The sequence below is a fragment of the Pseudophryne corroboree genome, chromosome 4, assembly GCF_028390025.1.
Source record: "Pseudophryne corroboree isolate aPseCor3 chromosome 4, aPseCor3.hap2, whole genome shotgun sequence".
In the NCBI taxonomy this organism is placed as follows: Eukaryota; Metazoa; Chordata; class Amphibia; order Anura; family Myobatrachidae; genus Pseudophryne; species Pseudophryne corroboree.
This window is the reverse complement of record NC_086447.1, coordinates 103932661-103951895: the sequence shown is the minus strand read 5'-3', so window position 1 is coordinate 103951895 and position 19235 is coordinate 103932661. Positions and strand designations below refer to the sequence as shown.

General features: G+C 49.0%; 1 long non-coding RNA gene across 1 annotated transcript in view; it reads right to left on the bottom strand.

Annotated features, from left to right (window-relative positions):
• Positions 1-18744, bottom strand: part of LOC134911146 (uncharacterized) — a 50924-nt gene extending 32180 nt beyond the window's left edge. The window contains exon 1 of the long non-coding RNA XR_010176351.1: positions 18526-18744. This is a non-coding gene — a long non-coding RNA (uncharacterized LOC134911146). The remainder of the gene's footprint in view (positions 1-18525) is intronic.
• Between the last annotated feature and the right edge of the window lie 491 nt (positions 18745-19235).

The following is a 19235-nucleotide window of genomic DNA, read 5'->3' as shown; positions in this document are numbered from 1 at the left end:
AGCACTACTTGTGTTAGCGCTACACCGACTTCCAGCTGTTCTCTGGACTTTGCCCTTATCAGGAGATCGTCCAAGTAAGGGATAATTAATACGCCTTTTCTTCGTAGAAGAACCATCATTTCGGACATTACCTTGGTAAAGACCCGAGGGGCCGTGGACAACCCAAACGGCAGCGTTTGAAACTGATAATGACAGTCTTGTATCACGAACCTGAGATACCCTTGGTGTGAGGGGTAAATCGGGACATGTAGATAAGCATCTTTTATGTCCAAGGACACCATGAAGTCTCCTTCTTCCAGATTCGCTATCACTGCTCTGAGTGACTCCATCTTGAACTTGAATTTCTTTATGTACAGGTTCAAGGATTTCAGATTTAGAATAGGCCTTACCGAACCGTCCGGTTTCGGTACCACAAATAGTGTGGAATAATACCCCTTTCCCTGTTGTAGGAGGGGTACCTTGACTATCACCTGCTGAGAATACAGCTTGTGAATGGCTTCCAAAACCGACGTCCTTTCTGAGGGAGACGTTGGTAAAGCAGACTTTAGGAACTGGCGAGGGGGAGACCTTTCGAACTCCAGCATGTAACCCTGAGATACTATCTGCAGGACCCACGGGTCCACTTGTGAGTGAACCCATTGATTGCTGAAAATCTTGAGTCGACCCCCCACCGTTCCTGAGTCCGCTTGTAAAGCCCCAGCGTCATGCTGATGGCTTTGTAGAAGCCGGGGCGGGCTTCTGTTCCTGGGCAGGGGCTGCTTGCTGCCCTTTCTTACCCTTTCCTCTGCCTCGCGGCAGATAAGACTGTCCTTTTGGTCGCTTTTCATAGGAGCGAAAGGACTGCGGCTGAAAAGACGGTGTCTTTTTCTGTTGGGAGGGGGTCTGAGGTAAAAAAGTGGATTTGCCGGCAGTTGCCGTGGCCACCAGGTCCGAAAGACCGACCCCAAACAATTCCTCTCCTTTATATGGCAATACTTCCATATGCCTCTTGGAATCCGCATCACCTGACCACTGTCGCGTCCATAAACTTCTTCTGGCAGATATGGACATCGCGCTTACTCTTGATGCTAGAGTACAAACATCCCTCTGAGCATCTCGCATATAAAGGAAAGCATCCTTTAATTGCTCTAGAGTCAATAAAATACTGTCCCTATCCAGGGTATCAATATTTTCAGTCAGAGAATCCAACCACACTACCCCAGCACTGCACATCCAGGCTGAGGCTATTGCCGGTCGCAGTATAACACCAGTATGTGTGTATATACTCTTCAGTGTAGTTTCCAGCCTCCTATCTGCTGGATCCTTGAGGGCGGCCGTATCAGGAGACGGCAACGCCACTTGCTTTGATAAACGTGTGAGCGCCTTATCCACCCTAGGGGGTGTTTCCCAGCGCGCCCTAACCTCTGGTGGGAAAGGGTATAATGCCAATAACTTCTTGGAAATTAGCAGTTTTCTATCGGGGTTAACCCACGCTTCATCACACACGTCATTCAATTCCTCTGATTCTGGAAAAAATACAGGTAGTTTTTTCACCCCCCACATAATACCCCTTTTTGAGGTACCAGCAGTATCAGAGATCTGCAAAGCCTCCTTCATTGCCGTGATCATATAACGTGTGGCCCTATTGGAAAATACGTTTGTTTCTTCACCGTCGACACTAGATTCATCTGTGTCGGTACCCGTGTCGACTGACTGAGGTAAAGGACGTTTTACAGCCCCTGACGGTGTCTGAGACGCCTGAACCGGTACTAACTGGTTTGCCGGGCGTCTTATTTCGTCAACTGACTTTTGTAATGTGCTGACATTATCACGTAATTCCATAACTAAAGCCATCCATTCCGGTGTCGACTCCCTAGGGGGTGACATTACCATCATCGGCAATTGCTCTGCCTCCACACCAACATCGTCCTCATACATGTCGACACACACGTACCGACACACAGCAGCCACACAGGGAATGCTCTAATCGAAGACAGGACCCCCTAGCCCTTTGGGGAGACAGAGGGAGAGTTTGCCAGCACACACCAAAAGCGCTATAAATGTATATAAACAACCCTAGAAGGTGTTGTTTACTATATATGCGCTCTTAATATATAAATATCGCCAATTTATGCCCCCCTTCTCTTTGTTACCCTGTTTCTGTAGTGCAGTGCAGGGGAGAGACCTGGGAGCCTTCCTCACCAGCGGAGCTGAGCAGGAAAATGGCGCTGAGTGCTGAGGAGAATAAGCTCCGCCCCTTTTCCGGCGGGCTTTTCTCCCGGTTTTTAAGAAACTGGCCTGGGTTAAAATACATACATATAGCCTTAATGGCTATATGTGATGTATTTATTTTGCCACTAAAGGTAATTATATTGCTGCCCAGGGCGCCCCCAGCAGCGCCCTGCACCCTCCGTGACTGAGTCAGTGAGCCGTGTGACAACAATGGCGCACAGCTGCCGTGCTGTGCGCTACCTTCAAGAAGACTGAGGAGTCTTCTGCCGCCTGCTTTCCGGACCTCCGTTCTGCCGTCTCTTCAGCGTCTGTAAGGGGGATCGGCGGCGCGGCTCCGGGACGAACCCCAGGCTGACCTGTGTTCCGACTCCCTCTGGAGCTAAGTGTCCAGTAGCCTAAGACTCCAATCCATCCTGCACGCAGGTGAGTTGGAAATCTCTCCCCTAAGTCCCTCGATGCAGTGATCCTGTTGCCAGCAGGAATCACTGAGATTGAAACCTAAAAAAAAAAACTTTTCTAAACAGCTCTTTAGGAGAGCCACCTAGATTGCACCCTCTCGGACGGGCACAAAAACCTAACTGAGGCTTGGAGGAGGGTCATAGGGGGAGGAGCCAGTACGCACCATGTGACCTAAAAGCTTTTTTAGATGTGCCCTGTCTCCTGCGGAGCCCGCTATTCCCCATGGTCCTGACGGAGTCCCAGCATCCACTAGGACGTTAGAGAAATTCTATTATGTGTATTTCTTTTCTGTACGGGAAGGACAGGGCGCCCTCTGCTGGCTGGCACATTATGGGCAAGTGTAATCAGAGTATAGGTTGGGCCATGACTTGACTAACCATCATAGGCTGGGCCAGTGGTCTCATGAGCAGGGACGGCTGGCCAAAAGCCTGGCCAACCAGCTTTGTCTCCTGTCGCTCTGCTTGTCCGTCATGGCTGTGCCGTGCAAATCTCACAGTTTACAAACTGCACAGATACCATTAACAAAAACACATGCAGAAACAACTCCCTTTAGGAAACCTCCCCTTACAACGCCTCATAGCAACAGTGACCATGTAATAATAACTGACTGAACAAAGGGTTGGAGCATCATTATAAATAACACATGCATGGTCAAGTCACATTACTATAACCACCTCCTACATTTGACGTCGGCAGCGCGTAGCCCATGAAGTACGTCACGTGTCGTGCGCTGGCTTGGTGGGTATATAAGGTGTGCGATCGGCCATCTGCACACATATCACTTGTTGCTGTCATGGGTAAAAGGGGCGATTTATCCAAGTTGCAAAAAGGGATAATTATCAGCTTTTGGGCCAAGTGTGGGAGTATTTTTGAAACAGCGCCATTTGTGAACTGTTTGCGTGCTGCTGCGGTGAAGGTGTATCGTGACTGGACAAATGGCACCACCGCGAATAACCGACATGGAAACTGCAGAGCACCACGTGCCATTGATGTGAGAGGTGAACGTCGGCTACAAAGGTGCATGAGGGACGACCGACACGCTACATTGGAGCAGCTCACCATCACAAAGAACCTGGGGGATAACAGATGTGTGTCTAAAATGACAGTTCAGCTGCTGTCCATGCTGCACACAGTGGGTGCTCTGGCTATTACCTGGTGACTCAAACCATACCTCCCAACTGTCCCGATTTTCGCGGGACAGTACCGGTTTTTGGGGACTGCCCCCCTGTCCCACCCGCGGGCCGCAGTGTCCCGCGGTGGGGGGGGGCAGTCGGAAGGCTCCTGTCATCGCTACCCTGCTTAGCAGAGCAGCGGTGAATAGACGCGCACAGCGTCTATTCACTTTAGACAGGAGGAGAGGGGGAATGCCAGCAGCTCACGGAGCGCTGGGCATGCCCCCTCAGTGACCAAAACGGGGCGTGGCTTGCGATTGCGGGTCCTCCCGCTAAGCCACGCCCCATCTCCAATAAGCCACACACCTTTTCGGGAGCGCGCGGCGAAGCCGCGCGTGCGTCCCTCTTTCAATATTTAGAAAGTTGGGAGGTATGCTCAAACTTGTATAATAAATACATTTGAATATAATAAATTAGAATGCACAATTACAGTATAATAAAGCACCACAACATAATAAACAGCATTGCTTATATTTTCCCTTTAATCTACATCAGTGCTCACTGGTAGTTTGCATGAATAATGACAGAGAATGTAATTTTGTGTTGTCATATGGGATAATATAAAGCATTGCAGCGTCCATTGCTTATTTAATGACTTTTCTACTCTGTAATAACCGGTGTCAGCCCTGAGGCCCATTAAGTATTTCCCCTCCCATCATTAGGCAGGAGTCACATTATGTCAGGACACAGAACAGCCTCCATTAGATCGTCTGCTACTCTCTCTCTGTTATTATTCAGTATCTCTCGCTGAGCACTGAGTGATGTAAATGACGTGTACCCTTACGGTCACATAAGACGTACTGCTTTATTTGGTTACGGTCCTTAGAAGAATAGAGCTGTCAGGTTCATTTCCTTTAAATGGGAATGGAGTGAGGTTACTGAGGTTCCGTATTATATAGGTCATGACCTAAAGCATTAGTCTGCATCATGTTTTGGTTGGGTCACTTACAGTAATTCTATGATTGCTGGTTTGAAGTGTGCTGCTCTGAACAGGGGGGTGTAATTCAGTGGTCTACTGTATATGTATCTCCGATGTTTGACGATCTGCTCGTGTGCATGATCCGTACTGCGCGTGTGCATGATCCATACTGCGCGTGTGCATGATTTGTACTGCGTGTGTGCATGATCTACACTGCGCGCATGCAATATCTGTACTGCGCGTGTGCATGATCTGTACTGCGCGTGTGCATGATCTGTACTGCGCGTGGGCATGATCTGTACGGCGTGTGTGCATGATCTGTACTGCGCGTGTGCATGATCTGTACTGCGCGTGTGCATGATCTGTACTGCGCGTATGCATGATATGTCCTGCAAGTGATCTGTACTGCACGTGTGCATGATCTGTACTGCAAGTGATCTCTACTGCACGTGTGCATGATCTGTACTGCGTGTGTGCATGATCTGTACTGCGTGTGTCCATGATCTGTACTGCGCGTGTGCATGATCTGTACTGCGCGTGTGCATGATCTGTACTGCGCGTATGCATGATATGTCCTGCAAGTGATCTGTACTGCACGTGTGCATGATCTGTACTGCAAGTGATCTGTACTGCACGTGTGCATGATCTGTACTGCGCGTGTGCATGATCTGTACTGCGCGTATGCATGATATGTCCTGCAAGTGATCTGTACTGCACGTGTGCATGATCTGTACTGCAAGTGATCTGTACTGCACGTGTGCATGATCTGTACTGCGCGTATGCATGATATGTCCTGCAAGTGATCTGTACTGCACGTGTGCATGATCTGTACTGCAAGTGATCTCTACTGCACGTGTGCATGATCTGTACTGCGTGTGTGCATGATCTGTACTGCGTGTGTCCATGATCTGTACTGCGTGTGTGCATGATCTGTACTGCGCGTGTCCATGATCTGTACTGCGCGTGTGCATGATCTGTACTGCGCGTATGCATGATATGTCCTGCAAGTGATCTGTACTGCACGTGTGCATGATCTGTACTGCGTGTGTGCATGATCTGTACTGCGTGTGTCCATGATCTGTACTGCGCGTGTGCATGATCTATACTGCAAGTGATCTGTACTGCGCGTGTGCATGATCTGTACTGCAAGTGATCTCTACTGCACATGTGCATGATCTGTATTGTGTGTGATCTCTACTGCGCGAGTGCATGATATGTACTGCTCATGTGCATGATCTGTACTGCGCGTGTGCATGATCTGTACTGCGAGTGATCTCTACTGCACATGTGCATGATCTGTACTGCGCGTGTGCATGATCTGTACTGCGCGTGTGCATGATCTGTACTGCAAGTGATCTGTACTGCACGTGTGCATGATCTGTACTGTGTGTGATCTCTACTGCGCGAGTGCATGATATGTACTGTGCGTGTGCATGATCTGTACTGCGTGAGTGCATGATATGTACTGTGCGTGTGCACGATCTGTACTGCGAGTGATCTGTACTGCGCGTGTGCATGATCTATACTGCAAGCGATCTGTACTGTTCGTGCGCAGATCTTTGCAGCAATGATCGCAGTGGCCCTTATGACGTAGCACGAAAAAATGCTGCAGTCATTTGGGGTTGGGAGGGGGCGACACCCGGCGTTACAGACAATGGTGGCGTGTCGGTCCTGTTTTCTGGGTGGCCGAGACCAGTGGCTGTGTCCTTGGATGCTGCTTTGAAAACGCCATCAATCCTGAGTAACCTGCGGACAGGGAAATATTAGGAGAGGAGGGTGACCATATGCAATCTCCATCTGGGTCCCCTCCTCTGTAGCCAGCAGAGCAGCAGGGTCCTTCACCCTCTGCCCAGCTCCTTCTCTATCTGCCTGGATCCTTACCCCTCTGCCCACCTGCTACCCCCTCTGCCCTGCTCCTACTCCCTCTGCCCGGCTCCTTCCCCCACCCTCTGCCCGGCTCCTTCCCCCACCCTCTGCCTGGCTCCTTTCCCACCTGCCCAGATCCCCCACCACCACCACCACGACCCTCTGCCCAGCTCCTATCCCCTCTGCCCAGCTCCAATTCCCTCTGCCCAGCTCCTTCCCCATCTGCCCGGATCCTTCTCCACCCCCCTCCGCCTCTGCCCAGCTCCTGATCCTTCTCCACCCCCTTCCCCCTCTGCCCAGCTCCTATCCCCTCTGCCCAGCTCCTACCCCATCTGCCTGGATCCATACTACTCTGTCCAGCTGCTACCCTCTCTGCCCAGCTCCTACCCCATCTGTCTGGATCCATACTCCTCTGCCCAGCTCCTTTGCCCTCTGCCGGCCTTTTCCCCCTATGCAAACCCCCAGAGGCTATACAAACAAGAGTTCAATGTGCAGCGTACAGTATACTCACATTGCACAGTCCAACCATAGGATTTTACAGGCACTTAGTAGCTTTTTTGTAAAACATAAACTGTAAAGGGATTTAAAATAAATAAAAAATGTTTTATTAATGTTAATACTTAAACAAAAATAATGATTAAATGAGGTAAGAAAGAGTAATGAAGATTAAGTAGATCAGTGCCTTTCAATTATAAAGACGAAGAACAGTGTGTGGTTGGGATTTAGGCTTTTTCCTGTCAGTTGTAACATTTTTGTGCATTACTATTTCTCTGAGTGATTTCTGACTAAAGTTAATCCAGCCCTGAGGCCTAGTGCAGCACTGGAACCCGTGCCAAGTCTCCCAGCCCCTACTTGTGCCTCAGTGCTAGAGTCTGTAAATAATGCACACCTCTGACTCCTGAACACGGTAACGGTCATTTACAGCGTGGACTCACTGCACCTAGATTACCTGCTGGGGCACATAAATGGCAGTGACGTGCGGTGGGGTGAGGCAGAGCCTTTCCTGTCATACTAGCGTTTGTGCTTTATACAGTATATGAAGAATACAAAGAATATGTTTGAAATATCTTCTTTGCATTATTCGAATAATTTTTATAGCCAAAACTATGTCGTAAAAAGTCTATGGCGCCTCCCATGTCTATCTTTTCCGCACATCTCTGAATAAAATGAACCAAATTGTATACTGCTGCACTTGTGTATAATGCCCAGATGCACCCTTTGGCTCATACTGTATATTGCGTGCAGTAGTGGCTCTTGCTACGGGCAAGCGGGACTTTTGCCCGGAGCGCCGCTGTCCCGGGGTCGCTGCCGCCGTGGCAAGAGCCGCTACTAACTTGGATGGTGGCAGCGGTGGTTTTGAAAAGGTCCTCTCCACGAAAGGAATCTAGACGCGCAGTGAGGGTAGCGTCTAGTTTCCCTTCGCGGAGAGGACCTTTCTGTGCAGCGCTATGGGAGAGACGTAACGTCATGACGTCTCTCCCATAGCTGAGAGGAGCGGCGCCGGAGACAGAGTGCACTGGTCGGGAACAGGAACGGGGCTGGTAAGTATTTTTTTTTTTTTACTAGGTGCACAGCTACTTTTGGGCACTACTAATGGAGGCACAGCTGCAGGGGGCATACTAAGGGGGGCACAACTACTGGGGCCACAACTAACGGTGGCACAACTAATGGGGGCACAGCTGCACGGGGCACAACTACTTGGGCCACAACTAATGGGGGCACAGCTGCAGGGGGTACAACTACTGGGGCCACAACTAATGGGGGCACAGCTGCAGGGGGCATAACAGCTACTGGGGGCACAGCTGCAGGGGGCACAACAGCTACTGTGGGCCAGCTCTACAGGGTGCACAACGCTACAGGTGGCAAAACTACAGGGAGCAAAACTGACCACGTCCCTTTCCTATGAAGCTATGCCCCTTTTTTGCGCGCCTCCGGCGTGCACTAACCCTATTTCGCCATCTCAGGGGGGAGGGGGGGTGCCAAAGGAAACTTTCGCCCTGGGCGCCACAAGGTCTAGAACCGGCCCTGATTGCGTGTATACTAGTGACGTGCGGTGGGGTGAGGCAGGTGAGGCAGAGCCTTTCCTGTCATACTAACGTTTAAACCAGAGTTTTGACTGAATAAAATATATGAAAAAATAAGAATTTACTTACCGATAATTCTATTTCTCGTAGTCCGTAGTGGATGCTGGGGACTCCGTCAGGACCATGGGGATTAGCGGCTCCGCAGGAGACAGGGCACAAAAGTAAAAGCTTTAGGATCAGGTGGTGTGCACTGGCTCCTCCCCCTATGACCCTCCTCCAAGCCTCAGTTAGGATACTGTGCCCGGACGAGCGTACACAATAAGGAAGGATTTTGAATCCCGGGTAAGACTCATACAAGCCACACCAATCACACTGTACAACCTGTGATCTGAACCCAGTTAACAGCATGATAACAGAGGAGCCTCTGAAAAGATGGCTCACAACAATAATAACCCGATTTTTGTAACAATAACTATGTACAAGTATTGTAGACAATCCGCACTTGGGATGGGCGCCCAGCATCCACTACGGACTACGAGAAATAGAATTATCGGTAAGTAAATTCTTATTTTCTCTGACGTCCTAAGTGGATGCTGGGGACTCCGTCAGGACCATGGGGATTATACCAAAGCTCCCAAATGGGCGGGAGAGTGCGGATGACTCTGCAGCACCGAATGAGAGAACTCCAGGTCCTCCTCAGTCAGGGTGTGCCCCTGACCAAGTATCAGCTCGGCAAAGTTGTAAAGCCGAGACCCCTCGGGCAGCCGCCCAAGATGAGCCCACCTTCCTTGTGGAATGGGCATTTACATATTTTGGCTGTGGCAGGCCTGCCACAGAATGTGCAAGCTGAATTGTACTACACATCCAACTAGCAATCGTCTGCTTAGAAGCAAGAGCACCCAGTTTGTTGGGTGCATACAGGATAACAGCAAGTCAGTTTTCCTGACTCCAGCCGTCCTGGAAACTATATTTTCAGGGCCCTGACAACATCTAGCAACTTGGAGTCCTCCAAGTCCCTAGTGGCCGCAGGTACCACAATAAGCTGGTTCGGGTGAAACACCGACACCACCTTAGGGAGAAACTGGGGATGAGTCCGCAGCTCTGCCCTGTCCGAATGGACAATCAGATATGGGCTTTTTTGAGACAAAACGCCGCCAATTCTGACACTCGCCTGGCCGAGGCCAGGGCCAACAGCATGGTCACTTTCCCTGTGAGATATTTCAAATCCACAGATTTGAGCGGTTTAAACCAATGTGATTTTAGGAATCCCAGAACTACGTTGAGATCCCACAGTGCCACTGGAGGCACAAAAGGGGGTTGTATATGCAGTACTCCCTTGACAAACTTCTGGACTTCAGGAACTGAAGCCAATTCTTTCTGGAAGAAAATCGACAGGGCCGAAATTTGAACCTTAATGGACCCCAATTTGAGGCCCATAGACACTCCTGTTTGCAGGAAATGCAGGAAACGACCGAGTTGAAATTTCTTCATGGGGCCTTCCTGGCCTCACACCACGCAACATATTTTCGCCACATGTGGTGATAATGTTGTGCGGTCACCTCCTTCCTGGCTTTGACCAGGGTAGGAATGACCTCTTCCGGAATGCCTTTTTCCCTTAGGATCCGGCGTTCAACCGCCATGCCGTCAAACGCAGCCGCGGTAAGTCTTGGAACAGACATGGTACTTGCTGAAGCAAGTCCCTTCTTAGCGGCAGAGGCCATGAGTCCTCTGTGAGCATCTCTTGAAGTTCCGGGTACCAAGTCCTTCTTGGCCAATCCGGAGCCACGAGTGTAGTTCTTACTCCTCTACGTCTTATAATTCTCAATACCTTGGGTATGAGAAGCAGAGGAGGGAAGACATACACCAACTGGTACACCCACGGTGTTACCAGAACGTCCACAGCTATTGCCTGAGGGTCTTTTGACCTGGCGCAATACTTGTCCAGTTTTTTGTTCAGGCGGGACGCCATCATGTCCACCTTTGGTCTTTTCCAACGGTTCACAATCATGTGGAAGACTTCCCGATGAAGTCCCCACTCTCCCGGGTGGAGGTTGTGCCTGCTGAGGAAGTCTGCTTCCCAGTTGTCCACTCCCGGAATGAACACTGCTGACAGTGCTATCACATGATTTTCCGCCCAGCGAAAAATCCTTGCAGTTTCTGCCATTGCCCTCCTGCTTCTTGTACCGCCCTGTCTGTTTACGTGGGCGACTGCCGTGATGTTGTCCCACTGGATCAATACCGGCTGACCTTGAAGCAGAGGTCTTGCTAAGCTTAGAGCATTGTAAATTGCCCTTAGCTCCAGTATATTTATGTGGAGAAAAATCTCCAGACTTGATCACACTCCCTGGAAATTTTTTCCCTGTGTGACTGCTCCCCAGCCTCTCAGGCTGGCCTCCGTGGTCACCAGCATCCAATCCTGAATGCCGAATCTGCGGCCCTCTAGAAGATGAGCACTCTGTAACCACCACAGGAGAGACACCCTTGTCCTTGGAGATAGGGTTATCCGCTGATGCATCTGAAAATGCGATCCGGACCATTTGTCCAGCAGATCCCACTGAAAAGTTCTTGCGTGGAATCTGCCGAATGGAATCGCTTCGTAATAAGCCACCATTTTTCCCAGGACTCTTGTGCAATGATGCACTGACACTTTTCCTGGTTTTAGGAGGTTCCTGACTAGCTCGGATAACTCCCTGGCTTTCTCCTCCGGGAGAAACACCTTTTTCTGGACTGTGTCCAGAACCATCTCCAGGAACAGCAGACGTGTCGTCGGAAACGGCTGCGATTTTGGATATTTAGAATCCACCCGTGCTGTCGTAGAACTACTTGAGATAGTGCTACTCCGACTTCCAACTGTTCTCTGGACCTTGCCCTTATCAGGAGATCGTCCAAGTAAGGGATAATTAAGACGCCTTTTCTTTGAAGAAGAATCATCATTTCGGCCATTACTTTGGTAAAGACCCGGGGTGCCGTGGACAATCCAAACGGCAGCGTCTGAAACTGATAGTGACAGTTCCGTACCACGAACCTGAGGTACCCTTGGTGAGAAGGGCAATTTGGGACATGGAGGTAAGCATCCTTGATGTCCAAGGACACCATATAGTCCCCTTCTTCCTGGTTCGCTATCACTGCTCTGAGTGACTCCATCTTGATTTGAACCTTTGTATGTAAGTGTTCAAAGATTTCCCATTTAGAATAGGTCTCACCGAGCCGTCTGGCTTCAGTACCACAATATAGTGTGGAATAATACCCCTTTCCTTGTTGTAGGAGGGGTACTTTGATTATCACCTGCTGGGAATACAGCTTGTGAATTGTTTCCAATACTGCCTCCCTGTCGGAGGAAGACGTTGGTAAAGCAGACATCAGGAGCCTGTGAGGGGGAGACGTCTCGAATTTCCAGTCTGTACCCCTGGGATACTACTTGTAGGATCCAGGGGTCCACTTGCGAGTGAGCCCACTACGCGCTGAAACTCTTGAGACGACCCCCCACCGCACTTGAGTCCGCTTGTACGGCCCCAGCGTCATGCTGAGGACTTGGCAGAAGCTGTGGAGGGCTTCTGTTCCTGGGAATGGGCTGCCTGCTGCAGTCTTCTTCCCTTTCCTCTATCCCTGGGCAGATACTGTATGACTGGCCTTTTGCCCGCTTGCCCTTATGGGGACGAAAGGACTGAGGCTGAAAAGACGGTGTCTTTTTCTGCTGAGATGTGATTTGGGGTAAAAAAGGTGGATTTTCCAGCTGTTGCCGAGGCCACCAGGTCCGATGGACCGACCCCAAATAACTCCTCCCCTTTATACGGCAATACTTCCATGTGCCGTTTGGAATCTGCATCACCTGACCACTGTCGTGTCCATAAACATCTTCTGGCAGATATGGACATCGCACTTACTCTTGATGCCAGAGTGCAAATATCCCTCTGTGCATCTCGCATATATAGAAATGCATCCTTTAAATGCTCTATAGTCAATAAAATACTGTCCCTGTCAAGGGTATCAATATTTTCAGTCAGGGAATCCGACCAAGCCACCCCAGCGCTGCACATCCAGGCTGAGGCGATCGCTGGTCGCAGTATAACACCCGTATGTGTGTATATACCTTTTTAGGATATTTTCCAGCCTCTCAGCTGGCTCCTTGAGGGCGGCCCTATCTGGAGACGGTACCGCCACTTGTTTTGATAAGCGTGTGAGCGCCTTATCCACCCTAAAGGGTGTTTCCCAACGCGCCCTAACTTCTGGCGGGAAAAGGTATACCGCCAATAATTTTCTATCGGGGGAAACCCACGCATCATCACACACTTCATTTAATTTATCTGATTCAGGAAAAACTACAGGTAGTTTTTTCACACCCCACATAATACCCTTCTTGTGGTACTTGTAGTATCAGAAATATGTAACACCTCCTTCATTGCCCTTAACATGTAACGTGTGGCCCTAAAGGAAAATACGATTGTTTCTTCACCGTCGACACTGGAGTCAGTGTCCGTGTCTGTGTCGACCGACTGAGGTAAATGAGCGTTTTACAGCCCCTGACGGTGTTTGAGACGCCTGGACAGGTACTAATTTGTTTGCCGGCCCTCTCATGTCGTCAACCGACCTTGCAGCGTGTTGACATTATCACGTAATTCCTTAAATAAGCCATCCATTCCGGTGTCGACTCCCTAGAGAGTGACATCACCATTTCAGGCAATTGCTCCGCCTCCTCACCAACATCGTCCTCATACATGTCGACACACACGTACCGACACACAGCACACACACAGGGAATGATCTGATAGAGGACAGGACCCCACTAGCCCTTTGGGGAGACAGAGGGAGAGTTTGCCAGCACACACCAAAAACGCTATAATTATACAGGGACAACCTTTATATAAGTGTTTTTCCCTTATAGCATTTTAATATATATATATACATATCGCCAAATAAGTGCCCCCCCCTCTCTGTTTTAACCCTGTTTCTGTAGTGCAGTGCAGGGGAGAGCCTGGGAGCCTTCCCACCAGCATTTCTGTGAGGGAAAATGGCGCTGTGTGCTGAGGAGAATAGGCCCCGCCCCCTTTTCGGCAGGCTTCTTCTCCCGTTTTTCTGAGACCTGGCAGGGGTTAAATACATCCATATAGCCCCCAGGGGCTATATGTGATGTATTTTTAGCCAGAATAAGGTACTATCATTGCTGCCCAGGGCGCCCCCCCCAGCGCCCTGCACCCTCAGTGACCGCTGCTATGAAGTGTGCTGACAACAATGGCGCACAGCTGCAGTGCTGTGCGCTACCTTATGAAGACTGAAGAGTCTTCTGCCGCCGTTTCTGGACCTCTTCACTTTTCGGCATCTGCAAGGGGGGTCGGCGGCGCGGCTCCGGGACGAACCCCAGGGTGAGACCTGTGTTCCGACTCCCTCTGGAGCTAATGGTGTCCAGTAGCCTAAGAAGCCAATCCATCCTGCACGCAGGTGAGTTCACTTCTCTCCCCTACGTCCCTCGTAGCAGTGAGCCTGTTGCCAGCAGGACTCACTGAAAATAAAAAACCTAACAAACTTTTACTCTAAGCAGCTCTTTAGGAGAGCCACCTAGATTGCACCCTTCTCGGCCGGGCACAAAAATCTAACTGAGGCTTGGAGGAGGGTCATAGGGGGAGGAGCCAGTGCACACCACCTGATCCTAAAGCTTTTACTTTTGTGCCCTGTCTCCTGCGGAGCCGCTAATCCCCATGGTCCTGACGGAGTCCCCAGCATCCACTTAGGACGTCAGAGAAATACTGATAATTTGTTTTAAATATCTTCCTTGCATTATTCTAATAATTTTTATAGCCCAAACTCTGGAGTAAAAAGTCTATGGCAGGTGAGGCAGTGCCTCACCTGTGTATCCTTTCCACACATCTCTAATCAAAACTCACCAGGTTTCCAGGAGTTTATAATGCTGCACCTGTGTATAATGCCCAGATGTACCCTTTGGCTCATATATTGCGTGTATATCTGGCTCTGGGGTTAGACAGTGCCTCCTGAGCCATGTAGCTCACCGCACATCCCTGGTGCTAGCGGGTGGCTCCTGAGCCATTTAGCTCATCGCACGTCCCTGGTGTGTAGCGGATGAGCTGCGGTCTGCGCAGGCAGGGGGAAGGTATCGGGCAAGGGGAAGGTGTCCCCAGTGACGTATATAATAGGTGCCTCTTTTGTTGGAGCAGGGCAAAAAATACATTTTGTTTTGCAGAGCAATATTCTAGAAATGAGACAACGTGCTGGAGAAGGTGCATTATTCCTCTGCAAACTAACTGGGTTCTGCTCCAACTCAGAGCTTGTGGCGATGGGCAATAGCTTATACTTTCAATGAGGCAAACTGATCAAAATGCGCTGTGCACTTTAGCAAAACATAGGGGGGTATTCAATTGTTTGAAAAGTCAGTTAGGCGTCTGTTTTCTTCCTATCTAATAGACGCCCAACCGACTTTTCAAACATTTGAATTCCCCCCAAAGACTGGTTCCTCTTGGTGGGGAACTGGCACCACTCTACCAAAAATGACAGGCCCCATGTTGAAATGCATTGGGGCTCTTCTGACCACATGGGTCATCATGGGTATTTATTTAACAAGACTGGGTACCTGGAGTCAAGAGTGTAAATACCAGGATAAGAGGCAGCAGCTGCCACAGGGCCCATCAGCTAAAGGAGCCCATCAAGATGCCCCCTGTTGCCAGGCATAGAAGCCACATACTCCTGATCCCCTCTGCATGTCTGCAGTAAGCAGGGTAAAAAGGAATAACCATCATAATAGCAGGGTTGCAGGAGAAGATAGCTGTCCCTACCTAGATATCGCTTCATAATATTACTTTGGGACCTTGAAAGTTCAAGCTGCCTGGGGTAAGGGTATCAACCTTTCCTAAGCGCTCCACACCTGCAGTATATTTACAGGACAGATAGCTCTGGACTTTAATCCCTGCTGCCATATAAGAGCAGTTGCACTAATCTTGGATCCTCACACACAGCGCAGAGTCCGATGAGCAGCTGTCTGACAGCAAACACAGGAAACCACCTGCTGCTGTGGGCAGTTATGGAATCCCTGTAACAGACAATCACACAGTTTTATTAAGCCACCGCCCACCTCCCTCCATCACTACACTCACAGCCATTGGGACACTTGCTACATTGCAAAAGGGTAAAACGTATCATTTTACTATTTATCATCTATAGGAAAAATAAAATTACTATTCTGTTCTATTTTATTCTTGGATCCTTTTTATCCTGTTATGACAAATTATGAAGATAGTGATCAGAGTAACTTTTGGGTAGTTTTCGGGTTTGTCTGAAAAAAGGACCCTCATACTTATTAACTGTACTTGAGGATCTGCTCTAACAATGATCTTAAAAACCGCTAGTTGTCACATCTTAGTGAATGTTTTAGATTCCACTTCACGTCTAACTTGTGGACCGCTATGACAGTTTTGTAGCTCTCAGTACATTACCTGACCTGCATTGAGACTATATGTACTGTTCACGTTACATGCATGCATCTACATGTACTGTTCACGTTACATACATCTAAAAAACATATCAAAAATACGACCTAATCTTCCATGCTAGACCTTCATCGTCTGCAGCTACGTACTGTCAGTCCCTCCATTGGTTACCTCTATTCTACTGTATTCAATATAAAAAACTGTTACTCACACAAGGCCATTAACCAAACTACGCCAGTGTACATCTCTTCGCTTATCTCAAAATATCTCCCAACCCGACCCCTTCGCTCTTCACAAGATCTGCCTCTCTCATCCACACTCGTTATTCCCTCCCATTTACAATTGCAGGACTTTCTTCAGGATGCACCCACTCTGAGGAATGTCATACCAAGCACAAAAAGACTCTCCTCTAGTCTCCAAACCTTCAAGTGTTCCCTGAAAAGTCACCTCTTTAGGCAAGTTTCCTATACGACCACGTAACCTTCATAAACTTTCCTATCCAATTACATCCCCACTGTACAGTCCACACATATCCTCACATACTTTCTCTCTCTTCACTTCCTCCTTACCCTTGGCCAACATTGCTGAGTGACCATATCATACAGCCCATTAAGAACCTTTGCAATCTGGTGGACCATTATGCAATAAATAGCACCTATCCTTGTGTACAGTATCAATGCCTACTTCACTATAGATTGTAAGCTTCCAAGCAGGGCCTTCCTACCTCTATGACTGTTATTACACAGTTTTGTTTTATCACTGTTGTTCCAGTTGTAAATCGTAAAAGAATTTGCTGCACTCTATAAAAAACTGTTAATAAATAATAAATAAATTGTGTAATTCTGACTGCACATGTAGTAGGCGTTCCGTACCCTAATAGAGCACGTGGTCTGAGGCATAATATTTTGAAAGCATTACATATAGCACCACAATTCCACAAGTCACTTGTGTTCCATAGAGCAGTCCAGTCTGAGAGGTGTATTTGCACAGCTGTGGTTAATGTGTGACTAATGGTATTGTTAAGTATTTCTTACAGTAGAACCACTCCTTACTGGAGCCTGGTACAGTGTAACCGACAGTAACCTAGTGCTTCAGGAAAAGTTTCTATGTAAGAGAGCAGACAGCTTCAGAGCACCAGCTATCAGATGTGATACTCCTGTATGAAGGCTTACTATACACATGTAGAGTATACGGGTGGTCTTCAGGTTGCCGCCGGCCGGGCTCCTGGCAACCACCATACCGGCGCCGGAATCCTGACCGCCGGCATCTTTTCTCCCTCTTGGGGGTTCACGACCCCCCTGGAGGGAGAATAGATAGTGTGGCGTGCGCAGAGCGACATCGTGCCTGCAGCGTGGCAAGCGCAGCGAGCCCACAAGGGGCTCATTTGCGCTTGCCCAGCTGTCGGTATTCCGGCACCCGTATGCTGGTCGCCGGCCCCCGACCGCCGGCAAACCATACTACACCCGAGTATACAGCCCAGTGCCGTAACTAGACTTTTTAGCGCTGTGTGCAAGTCACCGCAACTGTGCCCCGCCCCCCCCCCCCCCTGTCATGTTTTGAAATGAATGCTACCTCTCCCCCCTCCCCATCCCTTCCTATAATTCACACACCGCTAGTTACGCCACTGCCAGAGTGGCAACTAGACATTTTGGTGCCCTCTGCCAGAAAGAGAATTGCCCCCCCTCCGTTAGCCACATTACTCTGCATGGTCACATTACACAGCACGGTTGCGTCCGCCAGTTACATTACACCGCACGGTTGCGTCCGCCAGTTACATTACACAGCACGGTTGCGTCCGCCAGTTACATTACACCGCACGGTAGCGTCCGCCAGTTACATTACACCGCACGGTAGCGCCTGCAGTCACATTACACCACACGGTAGCGTCCGCCAGTTACATTACACCGCACGGTAGCGCCTGCAGTCACATTACACCGCACATTAGCGTCCATTAGTTACATTACACCGCACGGTAGCGTCCGCCAGTTACATTACAAAGCACGGTAGCACCTGCAGTCACATTACACCGCACATTAGCGTCCATTAGTTACATTACACCGCACGGTAGCGTCCGCCAGTTACATTACACAGCACGGTAGCACCTGCAGTCACATTACAACGCACATTAGCGTCCATTAGTTACATTACACCGCACGGCAGCGTTCATTAGTCACATTACACCAGACAGTAATACTCCAAATATATATATAGTTTTATACCATAGCAGAAAAATATTTACACACAATCTTATGTATTCATTTTACAGGGGACATTACATAAATGTATATGCAGTTTAATTTTTCTTTATTATAGATAAACTACACAGTAGTTTATCTAATAAGTCACTGAGAGAAAGTCCAGAATTTCCAAACACAAGAAAAGTAGTTTGTTGTTGTATTTATGTTGTTTTACTGGAATAAGTAGTAACTAGCAGCACATACCTACAATATAAGGAGCACTTGCACGAGGGGTGGGAGGGAATGGAGGGAGAGACTTCACTTGCTGTGATAAGCAGCAGCTGCAGCCGTCGACTCTCCTGTACCCGGAAGTCAGTGTACAGTGCAGGAGAGCAGGAGGAGGGGGGGCGGAGCAGAGCCCAGCAGCACACGGAGGACGGAGAGACTCTCACACACAGATTGCCCAGCTCTGCCTGTGATCTATATTAGCAGCGCTGCCTCCGGCGGGGAAGGAGCCGGGCGCAGCGCTACTAATATACTGTACACTACAGCGGGCAGCGCAGCAGCTAATCAGTGTGGATGCTGATGGTGCGCCCACAGCGCGATTGCGCTGTGTGCAATGCCCCCTCAGCACACACCTAGTTACGGCACTGATACAGCCCTACCTAATTCTACACATCAGCTAATCAAACACACTGTGAGGGAGCAAAGGTAGGGACTTGCAGCAGATAGCAACAGAGACCAGGGGGTACACTTACCAAAGGTTGATTTTGTTTGTTGTTGTTCGATGTTACTGTAGATCGATCATTTTTTCTTTTTTTCCCCGATTTTAATCGATGTTGGGTTTACACATTTGCTAACATTTAAAAATGAATATTAAAAAATCATCTGCTAGTAAATGTGTTTTAACCCTGGAAGCCCAACATCGATTTAAAATCGATCTAACATATAAAAAAAAAAAAAACAGACCTTTA